At 36.2% G+C, this 14008-nt stretch overlaps 1 protein-coding gene and 1 long non-coding RNA gene across 4 annotated transcripts in view; one reads left to right on the plus strand and one right to left on the minus strand.

Moving 5' to 3' along the window:
• The window catches only part of LOC134728806 (uncharacterized), a 569286-nt gene that overhangs the window by 441679 nt on the left and 113599 nt on the right, over positions 1–14008 (plus strand). The gene's annotated exons all lie outside the window — the stretch shown is intronic.
• The window catches only part of POU4F1 (POU class 4 homeobox 1), a 218336-nt gene that overhangs the window by 104329 nt on the left and 99999 nt on the right, over positions 1–14008 (minus strand). The gene's annotated exons all lie outside the window — the stretch shown is intronic.

Below are 14008 nucleotides of genomic sequence, written 5' to 3' on the forward strand. Positions count from 1 at the left end.
AGTAACTGTATAGTAAATGCTGAGAATTAAGTTTAAATGTGTAAGTACCACATATATACACAGACTACCTACTGACATGTTTGTAGTGCCTTTTAAAAAAAAACTTGTTCTGAATTTATTATACTTATGGCTAGCATTGCTCAGATTATACAAATATTTCAGCATAAACGTGCTTTAACTTAGTTAAGACATTGATTTGTATGACAAATACATAAGAATTGATCTTCTGTAAGTGTCATTTGATGAAAACAAAAAGGAATGGTCAGGCTCACAAACATAGTAAGAATGTTATTATAATGTTTTTCAACATTGTTCTGAATATCCTCAGCAGCATGAATAGCAAATAAATGAATAAATAACCTCAGAAGAAGGAAATCAGACTGCCATTATTTACAAATAGTATGCTTGTGTACATAGAAAATACAAAAGAATATAAAAAAAGTATTAGAATTAAATATGAGTTAAGGAAATTCAAAAACTTACTGTAATGGTTAAAGATGGATAATGGGCACATAAAAGTTTGTTACACAAGTCTATTTTTTATATGTTTGAAAATTTCCAGAATAAAATTTTGGAGAAAAAAATGAATTTTGCAAAGTTCATGAATAAAGGCTGTTGCACCATAGTCAATTAAATTTGTGTATACTAGAGACACCAAAAATGAAAATTTAAAAGATAGCATTTAAAATAAGAGCAAAATATATCAAATACCTAGAAATAAACATAAGTGAATACAAAATATCTAAGCATAAGACTATAAAATAATATTAACAGAAATAAAAACAAATCTAAATGCTTACAGGATAATCCATGCTGATGGAGTAAAGAGTTGATATTGTAAAGATGCCAGTTCTCCCAAATTTATCTATAGATCCAATGTAATTTAAATATTGTGTGTGTGTGTGTAACTTGACAAACTGATTCTAAAAGTAATATTAAATGTATATTTGGATATGCAAAAGGTCAAGAATGATCAAGATAACCTTAAAGAGGAAAAAGGTAAGACAGCTTGCTCTACTTATATTAGCGATTATTATAAAGCTCTATCTACTTATGTTAGTGATTATAAAGCTCTAACATTAAAATGGTGTGTTGATGGTACACAATAGACAAATAGATCAATGGAAGAAAATAGAGAACACAGAAACAGATACTTATTTATGTAGACATTGATTTATAATAAAGGTGGAAAAAGGGTAGCCTTTTCAATAAATGGTGTTAGGCTAACTGAATATTCACAAAGGGAAAAATGCTCTCTACATTTTACCGTGGGAAAAAAATCTATTCTGAGTAGTTTGTAGATATGTAGATGAATGGCAAATAATAATAATGGAAAATAATGCAGAATAGTATCTCTATGACCTTGGAAAAGGAAAATGATCTTAAGCAGGTCATTAACGAAAACAATGATGAATTGTGTTATATTAAATTAAGAATTTCTGATGATCAGAAATAAAAGAAACTATCAGCAGTATGAAAAGGCAAGCTATGACATGTGTTAAAATAAAATATTCGGCCTAATTAAATTTAAAGGTGTATAATTGATTCTAAATGAACAATTCGTGAATCGGGCAGCCCCCAGAATCATAGCAGATTCAGAGAGACTCCAGTGCAGCCACGTGGTGGAAGAAGATTTATAGACAAAAAAAGGGAAGTGGGTACAGACATCAGAAGTGAGGTACAGAAACAACTGGATTGGTTACAGCTCAGCGTTTGCCTTATTTGAACACAGTTTGAACACTCAGCAGTGTACGAGTGGTTGAAGTATGGCTGCTGGGATTGGCCAAGACTCAGCTGTTGTTACAGGCACATACTCCTAAATTAGGTTTTCAGTCTTCTCTACCTGTTAAGTTAGGTTGCAGTTTGTCCACAAAGACTCAAATATAGAAGTATGCAGTCCTTCTCAGGCCATATTTAGTTCGCTTTAGCACATGGCAGAAGACATTTTCAGCAATTGAGTCAACAAAGAGCTCACATCCAAAATGCATAAAGAACTAACAAAAACCAAGTAGAAAAACAGACAATCTAATGAAAAAAGGAGTAGGACACTTAAACAGGCATTCATAACCGATGCTATCCAAAGAAAGGATAAATATATGTAAAGGTGTCAACCTCACAACGAGGTATCACAGCACAGCTAACAGAATGGTTAAAACTAAAAATCAACTAATAATATCAAGTGCTAACAAGCATGTGAAGCAATAAGCATTCTCATATACTGCTCATAGGAATGTAAATTGGTAAATTAACTTCGGTAAACAATTGGCATTATCTACTACAGCTGAAGACATGCATATTATTTGAGCTAGCACTTCTACATACTTACCTAACATAAATGTATGCCATGTGCACCAAGAGACATGTACAAGAATGATTATAGTAGCATTATTCATAATAAATCCTGACTAGGAAAAATCAGAATGTCTATTAACATTAGAATGGATAATTAAATTGCAGTATATCAATACAGTTGAATACTAAATAACAATGAAAATTAATGGACTATAGCCTTCAGCAACAAGGTAGAAGAATATCACAAGCATAAATTTTAGTGAAAGAAACTGGATACCAAAAATATATACTCTATGATTTCACTTATACAAACTTCAGAAACAGGTAAATCTACATGATGATGTCAGAATTTATGATAGTGGTTTTTTTTGTGTGGAAAAGACAGGGTGGTGATTAGAAAGAGGCCTAAAAAAAAGACTCTGGGATGCCAGCAATGTTTTATTTCTTGACTTACATCAGAGTTACAGAGGTGTTTGCATTGGGATAACTAAGTTATATATTTGTGAATTATAAACTTTTAAAAATATTAGAAATGGAAAAGAAATATAAAATAAAATCAGGCAGAAATGAGAAACAACAAGTTGATATAAAAATAACTTGCTAGATATCTTAGAATTTTTTAAAAATGTTATTGAAGTTTGTTTTAAACACAAAGGATAAGATCTAAACACTGAAAGATAATACTGTGAAAATTATTTTTAATTCATCATCGATAGACAAAAGAAAAGACTTCAAAAAGTCATAGAAGATAGAATAAAGATATGCAACATTTGTGAAACAGGCATTCCATTTTTTCAATTATAGAAAAATAATATTTAAAGACATATAGTCAAGAATTTTCCAAAGTTGAAGGAATACCTGAGTCCCACAATAAATGAAAATATGATACATTGAAGCATATGATTTGAAACCTGCAGAATATCAAGGATAAGAATAAGATCTTAAAAGCTGCTGGAGAGAAAATACCAACAAAAGAGCAACAATTACAGTAGATTTCCCTTCAGCAACAGTATATGTCAGAATACAATGGCATTTCTCAAATTTCTGGAAGAAAATAAGTTAACCTGAAGTTTTATACCCAGCTAAATCATCATATCGAGCACAATAAAGACATCTCCAGACATCAAAGACTAATGTACATTTCCTTTACCACAATGACTACTCTCTTTAGATTTCATTTCTCACTTCCTTTTCCACTGTTTTTGAAACACATTGTCTGCCAAGTAAAGAATTCTATTTCCAAATTCATTAATATGTTTGCCCTCTTGTCATGTTCCTGAATCTCCTCCCAAATAGTCACCAGTGCCATATGAATACATAGAATTTGTCTTTCTGCTCCTGTGTCCAGACTGCTAAGTACTGTGAAAAAAAATGAAAGAAGGAAGGAAGGAAAGAAGGAAGGAAGGAAGGAAGGAAGGAAGGAGGAGGAAAGAAAGAAAGAGAAAGAGAGAAATCAGCTAACTGAGCTATCAAAATTATACACCACTAGGGGCTTCAGGCTGCTTAGCATTGCTTTTACTTACACTCAGTTATCTCCACTTTACATTACTCATGTTACTTATTCCTTATTTCTTGTTCTATCCACAAGCCGTTCATTTTTACTCTTTTTATTGTCCACAAAATGCCTCTTACTTCTCAGTGAAAAAAAAGATGAATGGCCTTAACTTATTTATTTCTGGGAGGTCAAAATCAAAATGTACGTAATTGACAGTGTATGTCTCCTCTGTTGTTGAAGAAATTGAAACTATTTAATTCCTTAGTAGATTAGTGCTTACAATTTCATATCTGCTCTATACCATCACCATCATCACATAAAAATAACTATAGCAACAATACTGTACTTTTATTTAAAAACAAAAATCTTCCACAGATATTCTCACTATTGATAGAATGGGTTTATTATCTCCAATCAACAGAGACTGATTTGCCCAAAATCACAATTATTTGTGTGCCAAACTGAGACTAGAACCTATGGTCCTTCGTTCCCAAAACGAGTTCTTTGTTCATTGCTCTATCCTGCCACTGTACTTTGAAATGATACTGTTTTACTCAACTGTGTCAGGACAGAATAACCCTCCAGGTAGTGTGAATAAAGTTCCCTATAAAAAAATTCTTATTAGAGAAAATATTTCTTTACTATGTTAATCATTTCCCTTAATAAAAATATCAGTCAGAAGAAAAGACATAGGAAAAAATCTACTTAACAACTGTAATGCATATTTGTTTCCCCTTCTCACCCCAGTGAAATCCTTTCTCCTACTCAATATTGCTTGTTATCTTTGATACCTACAGCTATGTTTGCTCATTTGTAAGAATGCAACTTCAGGTCTACTCATGAAATGAAGAAACCCTTTGCTGTCAACTTCAGTCATAATACTGTACTTGACCCAGCTAGCTAGAATACTAAATGTTGATACACTCTAAGCAAACATACCATTTTTGTTATCTCCTGCTGTAAACAAACAGGAAATTAAAATTCTTCAGGCTAGATTCTATCCTTGGATTCTTGACTCCCACTGAAATCAATGGGAGCTGTATATGCATTTATAAAGAGAAATTTAACTTTTTTAATTTAGAGGAAATCGCAAGAACTTTAAAAATGACTTTTTGAACAAAATTGAAAGGAATAATTTATTCAATCAATTATACTTTTTAGTACAAATGTTTATATGGCTCATAAAATTGTTGGTCTGCTTCTATTATGATAAACAACTAGCAAACTAGAGTTAGGAATAAAAAAAATGAAACACTGAATTATGAGAGACAGGATTATACTGGGAGAAAAGGATGTGGTTTTGAGGTCATAAAGGCCTGATTATAACTTCCAAGTAAGAAATTACTTAGCCATAACATAATGGTTAGCCATTTAATGAGTATGTTTTATGTGACAGGCATAGGTTAAACATTTTACCAAATCTCAATAAGTTCATACTACTATTAGCCTCATTGTTAGTTGATGAAACTGAAGCTTAGAGAGGTTAAGTTGCTCAAGGTAACACAAAATGTGGTAAAGTTAGGATTCAGGCCCAACTGATCAGGCCCAGTGGCCTGTGGTCATCACCAAGTTTAAAGACTGGTAGCCTGGGTGCCAAACCTAATCCACAACATGTTTCATTATTTTGAAACAGTGTTTTTAAAATTAAAATATTTCACCTAATGTCTGGATTTCTGGTTTCTGATAAGTTGGGAACCCAAGCAATAGCCAGCTGATACTTGAATATGACAGTCGTTGGCCACCTGGATAGCAGCTGTCCCTTCAGACAAAGCATGCACTCATAGGTCCCCATGGCTCCAGATTGTATTATACCCACCTGCTTCATTCATGGACATCACTTGACTCCTGCAGGCATCACTGGCTGTAACACTGTACACTCCCTCCAAGGAAGGTATGTCGTCTCTTTGAGGCTTATTGTTACTATCTTATTAAGTAGAAATATTAAGACCCACCATGCCTGCTACAAGGAAAAAATTCAACAATATACATAAGCACCCAGAAAATACTAGGCACTTATTAAATAGTAACAATTATTATTTTAGTATTAAATAGTAATTATTATTTTATTAATAAAAGCATGAAAACTAAGTAATTTATTTTAACCAAGGAGTCAAGTTCAGGCACCTTGAAGACACTATTATTTATACTACAACTGACAATTCATTTAAGTTGAAAATGTGCTGGTCTCTGAAATAAATACTTTCTAAAAGTAATCCACTACCAAAACAAACAAACAAAACAAAAAAGACAAAAACAAAGTAAATAAGCAAACAAAAAAAAAATCCCCCAAAGGGTGTTTAAACTAGGAGATAGAAGCAGACATTCAAGCAGCTAATTCTAGACAATCAACTGTGAAAGTGCAGAGGGTATGCCCTACTGACATATGTATTTATGTCTAATTTTTTCTCAAAAAAATGTACATGCAAGGTCATCTGACAAAAGTTAATAGGAAATCAGAGTGAAGAGGATTTAAAAGTAGGAAAATCTAAAAGTGGGTAGAGATAAGTACCATCTACCTCTCTACAGAGGATGACAATCTTTGGCTCAGCATATTCTAATAGCCAAAGCTAAAGAGGAAACACAATCCATTATGTGATTCACAGTGCTCCTAAGATTACAAACTCACAAGTGGCTTTCCTGATGCTGCATTCTGAGAGAAATATATTATCAGAATCAAACTTTGAGCAATAAATGGGTATTGGCGAGTTTGCATTTATGGTTTCTGGCAGAACTCTGGATTGCCGTCAGGAGTTGGCAAACTTTCCGTGAAGGACCAAATAGCAAATATTTTAGCCTTCATGGGCCACACAGTTTCTTTTGCAACTACTTCATTCTGCCATTAAGATGTGAAAGCAGACTTGGACAATATGTAAATAAATGACATGAGCGTGTTTCAACTATTTAGGAAAACAAGCAGCAGGATGGATGTGATAGAGAAGCTGTGGTTGACCAGCCCCTGGTCTATGTCGTCAATTCAAAGCAGAGTTGTCATTTCCAAAAGATGTTTTTTGATGGTTCTATTAGTGAAAAATAAAAGGTATTTTTCAGATTGATGATTGCTTTCTGGAGCTGAATATCCACTCCTTACAGCTTGGAGTAGAGTGTTAAGAAGTGGATCAAAATTCCAATAGGCATTAAATAGTGGTACTTCTTGTGTTATGCTGGTATACTGGCTGTTACCTAGACTGTACAGGAAGGAGTGACTGAGTTTGAGGGGTTCATAGCTCAGGTGGCCATCTAGACAGGGACCAGGCAGGGTCTGTGCGTTGACACTGGAAGCCCCCAGAGCTCACACAACTGTGATAGTATAATGCAGCTTCCAAAGAGACCTACGAGGAAGATTATTTACATGTGTCTTGGAGTTGCAGAGGCTCTCTGGAAGTGAGGCTCACAATTTTCCAGAACATCTTCCAAAGGGTATTGAGAAAATCAGAGATTTTACATAACAAGGATTTTTGTTGTTGTTTTGTTTTGTTTTGATCATTACCAGTGACTAAAATTGTCCTTCATCTCTCCAGTCATACCTTCTTCTGACGAGTCCATAGTAATTTCAGAATGCAGTAATATTAATAGTTCATTTCCATCCAAAGGAATCATTGTCTCTAGTTTTTTTTTTTTCAAATAAAAATTTAAGAAACGCTACATATAAAAATGACCATTTCTATGCCAGGCACTTAGTAGTAAGTAAGTGAACAAAGTACTGAATTTGAATCTGTACTTCATAGAAAAGCAAATTAATTTCAACTCAACAAAATTACTGAAATATGCAAAGAACAAAGTTATTAATTGAGTCTGGGGAGGTCAGGGAAGCTGGCACTGAGGAGGTTACATTTGAACTCAGTCTTAATGGAATCAGACATGCACCAAATGGGAAAAGAGTGTAGGCAATGATAAGGGGCAGGAGGACACTGCTGGCAAAAGACACAGCATGAGAAAAGGCATGTGACATAAGGGAACATGGAAGGTTCTAGAATGGAAAGCACTATATTTTCACAAATGTGTGATGTGAAGAAGGCATAAGAGATGAAGCTGGAGAAGTAGGCAAGACACTATCAAGTTAAAGGGAATATTGAAGCAGATTAAGACCAACAGTGGTAGCCTTCATCAATGAGCTAATGCGTCTGTGGAAGGCACATCCCAGAGAAATAAATCACACAAGTATCAAGGGGGTCTGCCCTTATTTGGGGCCTAGAACAGAGAAACAGAGACTGGCTTGGCAGCAGGGGTCTTGTAGCTCTCATAACACCAGAGGCACAACTCTGAGAAGGATAAAGTTTCTTGAATCACATGAAAAGATGCCCTGCAAAGTAAAAGGTGAAAATGTCAATGTTCTCCTGGCACTAAAGATCTTAGATACAGCATCTTCAAGAAGCTCCTCAGGTGGAGGTCCTCAGGCTCCCTGTCCTCTTGAACCCTCACCAGGTTTTGGAGAGAACTGCAGTAATTTGTACTTTTTTTCTCTTCTTTTCTTTTTTCTTACCCCCCCACCCGCCCCTGGAAAAGAGGGAGGGCTGAAAAAAAAGTAAAAGTCCCCCTTTGTTTTCTTCACTCCCCTACTGGGTTCTTGATTAATTAGGAATTGGTTCCAGTTCCTGGAGCATCCCTGGAGCCAGCTACCCTGGCTTTCACTGGCAGCCTTCACAGTAACACAAGCAGCCTGCAGCCCCACTCTGTACTCAGCTTTTATTCATGCTAGGAAGGCCTTCTCGCCTTCGGAAAATTCACACTGCTCCCTGATCCAAATGAGAAGAACTGCCTTTTAAGCAACGCTAAGACTTTCAGATAATAATCACCCTCGAACTTGAAAACATAACGCTCCTGTTTCATTGTGATCTCTTCATTGGTTTCTAGACCTCAAACTCCCCAGGGAATGTCACAAATTCACAGGCTATCTCTGAAAAATAGATACAGCACTTGCAGCTCTGATTTACCTAAGAAGCGGTGTTAGAAAAAAAAAGAAAGAAAGAAAGAAAGAAAAACAACATATTCATGTAGCCAGACAGCTCCCTGTCACAGACACAGATAAGAAAGCTCAAACTGTTAAGTTATTCTAGGAAAAGGCTGAACATTTTATATTAACAACTTGTTTCCTTCCAGGTTTTTTTTTTTTTTTTTCAGGGAGCTTGAGAAAAAATTTTACCTATTCCCTTTTTTACTAAGCAATTTGTCATCAGATAAAGTAGCTAAAAAAATAGTGGTGAGTACAAGAAGGCATCCTAGGCAGCATGGTACAATGGGAAATGTCAAAGGACCATGAGAGCAGACAGAGCTGGGTTTAAAGCCTGTCACTAGTTAGCTGGGTGGCCTGAACGAGTATTGCAAATGCCCTGAGGCTCAATTTCTTATCACCATAAATAGCTCACGAGATTGGGAAGGTTAAATTAGATAATGTGTTGATTTAACTCCTCCAAGAAGCAGGCATTAAGAGAGTTCATTCAGGGAAACATCTGAGAGATAAAACGGGAAGGAAGCAGAGTAGGCTGAGAGATAGACCACAATGCAGTCTGGCCCCTGTGAAGGTGAGAGGGAAGGCTTGGGCGAGAGCCTCCTGACTGGGGTTCTAAGAAAGTTCAGCAAGGCCAATGGGAAGTACTTGTCAAGCTTAAGTCACCTGTCAGAGAATTCTCCATTTCCCAGAAACAGATCAGCCTTAGCATCCCTGCCACACTCAATCATCGGCTGGGAGCAGCCGTGGGAAGCTTGGCCTCCATACAAACTTGGTGATGGATTTCAGAACACAACAGCTGGGGCCAGACAATTATGCTCCCTGCTGAAAGAGATTTGAGAGACATGCTCTCATAACAGATAACATATGAAAGCACTTGGCACCAGTAATTGGCATATAGAAGTCATTCAATACATGTACTTTCTCCCTTAGATGGAGTTGTTCTGGTGGTGTTTTTGTTTTTGTTTTTTTGAGACTGGGTCTCTCTATGTTGCTCAGGCTGATCTTGAACTCCTGGGCTCAAATTATCCTCACACCTCAGCCTCCCAAGTAAGCCGGGATTACAGGTGCACACCACTACATCCGGCCTGATGTCATTTTGTTAAAAGTCTTCATGATTTAAATCAACTTTGGGATGTAAGTTGATCTTCAGTTTATGAAATGCAGTATACAAATTGGTGACATCTCATTCATATTTGGAAAAAGAATGTTTTTCATCATAAACTTTGAAGGAAGAAGAGGATGAAAGTCTTGCACTCTTCCAGCAGACACGAGTCGTCCATCCCCGCTTGCTATCAATGGCAGAGTTCCCAGGATAGCATTGGCATCCCTGGTTTACATGTCTGGGGGTAAAATTTTTCCATCCAATTTACACAAGCTTACATCATAAGCTATGCTTTCAGGCATCACACTCCTACTCTTGTGGGTTTCATACGTTGCTAAAACATTTCATTTCTTGACATCCAGGAAAATCACCTGCTGCTTCAGGTTATCATTTCCTAAGGGGCTACAGCTTCCAACTGAGAAGACCTCAAACATCAGTCTCCCTTGGATGAAAGCAGAAGTCTACAGTTTCAAATCTATATAGCTTTCTAATTATCACACAAAGATCTTTATATGAGAATGTATAGGTAATGCATACTTATACAGACTTGGTTTCAGGTATCCAGGATTCCAGCAGTAGGTGTTTACTAGCTTTTTATTTGGAAACTACCTAACCTCTGTGAATCTCAGTCTCTTCATATTACAAAATTGGACTAGTGGTATCTTAGGTTGAAAAGTTGGCATGAGGTTCAGAGACATTAAACACAAAACACCTAGTATAATGCCTAATACATAACAGGCACTTAATAAATTATAACTAATAATATCTTTTCTAGCTTCTGAACTATAGGAAAATATACAGGAAATGTGTTCTGATATGAACTGCATAATGTTATGCAACTTATCAATAAAGAACTGCAACCAGAAACTCCAATAATAGTTAATGCAATAATATCTGTTTAGAAAGCATATGATTATGGGTTGAAATCTAGCTGAAAATAGGAACCATAAAATTAAAAAATTATAATATATGAATAAACCTCATAAAACTAGGAGTAGGGTTGTTCTCTGTCATAGATTCAGCCCCATAAGGCACAGTTATGGAATTGTATATATAAAATTAGAAGGTAAAAGTTACCAAATATTTGCTACTAGTTGCTTCATAGCATCTTCCAGATCAAAGCACTGCTAATCTTTACAAACCAGAAGCAGAGATCCAGCATTAGATATTTTTCCTAGATCTTGTTGGATATTTTCTTCGTTTATTTCATACTTTGATTTCATATGCCTGAGATTAAGTATACACTCCTTTTCAACCAAATTGACTTATTCTTTCCCTGAGGAAACAGGGCCTTCTCTGAAATGTATGGATCCTCTCCTGCCAAGAAGAGAAAAGTCTTCCTATCTTAATCGGGTCAAGGCCCCTCCTTGCTAGGCCCAGAGGTTGCTCAGCAGTAGCCAATAGAGAGAATGATTCCCGCTCTGCAACTGTCTGTTACCATGGAGACATGCTAATTAGTGGATGATGAGAAAGCAGAGGAGTTCAGGGTCTATACAGCCATGAGAAAGAAAGGGAAATAAATGGAAAAATATGGACAAAGAGAAATGAGAGGATCTTTTGGGGCAAATTGTAGGTAGAGAAGTCCTCAAATGATTGGATCATAATGAAGAGGTGGAAGAGGGTTATGAAAAGAGAATATTAATGACAAAGACTCATAGATTATGAGTTTGATGAAATGAAGGGTGAAGACTATAGCGTAAGAGAAGAAATGGAAAACTCCAGTTTCACCAACTACAAACTCAAAGGATCATGGAATGTTAAAGATCTGAATTTTAAAGGTGTTGAAGGACAGAACTATTCTTTTCTAAAGGAAAGAAAATGTGACATTTGGGGCCATCAAAATAGATTGCAAATCTCTGCAGACATTTCTCTGCTTAAACTTGAATTCACATTTACCAACCAATCATAATTTGCTGGGTGAAATGTCAATGTACCAATGCATGAGATTCCTGTCCAATTCTCTGAGCCAAAAGTTCCCTTGGATTTCTATATCCAGACCTCCAAGAAATAATAGCATAGAAAAGGAAATATAGCCGACAATTTCAGGAGCTATGTTTTAAAAAGATAATATAGAGACAAAAGTGCCATGCCTAAGGGCATATGAGTTCTTACATACCTAAGGCATTTTGAAAACTTGACTAAGTGATAACATCTATCTTCTAAAGAGATAATTTTATATTACATTGATATAAATGTTTTCTATTTTATTATATATTGTATGTTTTGTTTTTTTAATTATACTTTAAGTTTTAGGGTACATGTGCACAACGTGCAGGTTAGTTACATAGGTATAGATGTGCCATGTTGGTGTGCTGCACCCATTAACTCGTCATTTAACATTAGGTATATCTCTTAATGCTATCCCTCCCCCTTCCTCCCACCCCACAACAGGCCCCGGTGTGTGATGTTCCCCTTCCTGTGTCCATGTGTTCGCATTGTTCAATTCCCACCTATGAGTGAGAACATGCGGTGTTTGGTTTTTTGTCCTTGCGATAGTTTGCTGAGAATGATGGTTTCCAGCTTCATCCATGTCCCTACAAAGGACATGAACTCATCATTTTTTATGGCTGCATAGTATTCCATGGTGTATATGTGCCACATTACACACTATTGCTATATTACACTTGAGCTGTTAACACATTTTGCAAGAGATATTTATGCAAATACAAACATATTGTTAATGTACTAATAAGTAAGCTACTGGTGAAGGCCAAGATATTATATCAGAATAAACCCAGGTATGAAGGAAGAAAACTGGCCCATCGTGCTAGTTTCAGAGGAGTTATGGAGTTGTATGTGTCTCATGTGCAAAATTCTTCTCATGCCTGTGCAGATGAATGAATGCACAGCACTCCAGACCTTGGAAATGTCCCCACACACACACACACACCTTGGATTTCCCTTCTTCCATCTACCCAGACTGTCTTCTACCATATAGATTCCTTCTCATCCTTCAAATCTAAATCAAACACCATCTCCTTAGTAGAGGCCTCCCTAGACCTTCTCAAGTAGTTAGTGGTACCCTTCTTAGTGCTCCTGAAGTCCTTTGTATCTACCTCTCTTAAAGAGCTTAATTCTAGACATTTTGGCTATTTGTTTAGATAATTGTCTATCCAAAATTGTAAACTCTTCAGGGAAAGAAATTTTATTTTACATACCTTAATATTCTTAAGTGTTCCCAGAACCAAGCACAATGCTCAGAATACAAAGATATTTGTTAAATATTTATTGAAGTGTTTGTAGCAATTTATAACCAGTAACTAATTTATACAGTGATTTCAATTTTATAGCAGGCTTTCATGCCACTAGAGTGTAAGATTCTTAAATCCCCATGCCCTTTTTGCTTTCCTCTATCTTCAATACATTAACTCAACAGGTGTGCCATTAAAATTTGTTAGATGAGTATCCAGATCCAGAATTATTCAGGAACACTGCCTGCTTTTCAAAACTCATAGTTCCTCAGCAACATCATAATGCCTGAAATTCTCTTTGCTCTGTCAGTAGAGATCAAACTCTGCTAACATGTGTGTATTAAAGGGTAAGCTTTCCTAGTCGGTGAATTTTCCCCTGAAGATGACAAATGCTGGAAGCGAATGTTCTAGAAATTCCAAGGAGTTCCCAAAACAGCTTAGGCTCTGGTCAGTTGGAGGAGCTCACAGTTGGTCCAGAGCCAATTCCAGGTTCTAACATCGGGGTAGCCACCTTCAGGATGGGGCCAGGTTGGCAGGTGAGCCCACCTGACTGATTGGTGAGGAAGAAAGAACATTGGCCTTCTCCAAGCTGTTGCCTTCATTTCTCTGTCACTCTGCTTACTCTAAAGCCATCTTTTTATCATGGTTTTTAAAATCACCATGCCATAAATAATTTTTTTAATGTGAGCCATGACATTGAAAATGTTTTTTGAAAAGTGCCATCTTGAGGGAAGGCGTGCCATGTGCTCCAGGGAATCAACCACTCTTCCTGCTTTACTCCCAGTCATACTTCTGAGTTAGCCAAATGTGTTAAGAAAGTACTTGGATTTGCAGACATGATGGACATAAATCCAGATTACTCTCTAACCTGAAAATATCTCACCCTTCTACTCTTCAAGAGTCTCTGAAACTCTCACAATGCTAATCATTGTAGGTGAGGAATTTCATGGCTCACATTTAAAAAAATAAATCATCTTAGG

This window comes from Pan paniscus, chromosome 14 (genome assembly GCF_029289425.2).
Source record: "Pan paniscus chromosome 14, NHGRI_mPanPan1-v2.0_pri, whole genome shotgun sequence".
NCBI lineage: Eukaryota > Metazoa > Chordata > Mammalia > Primates > Hominidae > Pan > Pan paniscus.